Source organism: Gregarina niphandrodes (genome assembly GCF_000223845.1).
Source record: "Gregarina niphandrodes unplaced genomic scaffold scaffold00270, whole genome shotgun sequence".
In the NCBI taxonomy this organism is placed as follows: Eukaryota; Apicomplexa; class Conoidasida; order Eugregarinorida; family Gregarinidae; genus Gregarina; species Gregarina niphandrodes.
In genome coordinates this window covers 1,405-2,297 of record NW_011646030.1, presented here as the reverse complement: position 1 = coordinate 2,297, position 893 = coordinate 1,405, and the positions used below count along the sequence as shown (strand labels likewise).

At 55.9% G+C, this 893-nt stretch overlaps 2 non-coding genes across 2 annotated transcripts; one reads left to right on the top strand and one right to left on the bottom strand.

Moving 5' to 3' along the window:
* Nucleotides 1–26: 26 nt before the first annotated feature.
* GNI_233020 lies at nucleotides 27–100 on the bottom strand. Its single transcript has one exon. It is a non-coding gene; the product is annotated as a tRNA-Ala (tRNA).
* Nucleotides 101–322: 222 nt separating this feature from the next.
* Nucleotides 323–394, top strand: GNI_233010. Its single transcript has one exon. It is a non-coding gene; the product is annotated as a tRNA-Trp (tRNA).
* The last annotated feature ends 499 nt before the right edge of the window (nucleotides 395–893 follow it).

The window sequence follows — 893 nt, the reverse complement described above, 5'->3', positions numbered from 1 at the left end:
AGTGGACAATATATCCGCTGCCACATTAGACGACCGGGGTATCGATCCCAGTGTCTCTCGCATGCTACGCGAGCGTTTTTACCATTTGGACTAGACGCCCCAGGGCGTGGAGTGCGATGTCACCCAGCTTTCGGCAATGTTATTGGCTGGCCCCAGTTGTCGAAGTAATTCAAGGAAGCCTTCAGCTGGATCGTTGTAGGCACACGGCGGCGACACTGTAGTGGCCGGCGGCTAGATTGTCTCCGTCCATGGGGCGCCGACCCCATTTTCGCCACCCGACCGTTCGGCGTCCTTTGGGTGTGACCGAGTTGGCTAATACTACGGGCCTATGGCGCGATGGCAGCGCGTTTGACTCCAGATCAAAAGGTTGGGCGTTCGACTCGCTCTGGGCTTAAGGTGTGATACGAAGAAGGTGGCAGTTGAGTGCGGCGACTTGGACTAGGCGGGGATCTTGCCGGCGTCTTGTTATGAATGGTGACCCCACTGTTGTGCCACAGATTCGGGCCAGTTACAAGTGTGTGTCCAAATTTTGCACTCTGTGGGACACGGCTCCACACGCGTGCAATGGCGTCGAAAGATTGTGCACCCGGGGTATCTCAGCGGTAGTGTGTCTGGCAGTAGGCAGACATCAGGCAGTCGTTCTGCGTCCCAAGGGACTGATCGTTGTACGAAGATGTGGAGCCCCGGACAAGACGAAAGGATTTAGGGGACCGCAGCGGCAACACAAGAGGAAAACGTCGGACTTTGCAGCGGGGTTTTTTTCCCGCCGCAGTTCCTTCTCCCAGAACTACACCGAAAAGGCTGTGCGATTCGAGCACCCGTTCACCAAGTGCGATCAAAGCCGTGAAATATCAAAGTCAAGCGGCGTCGCATCCCAAAAAGAATGAAGTCTC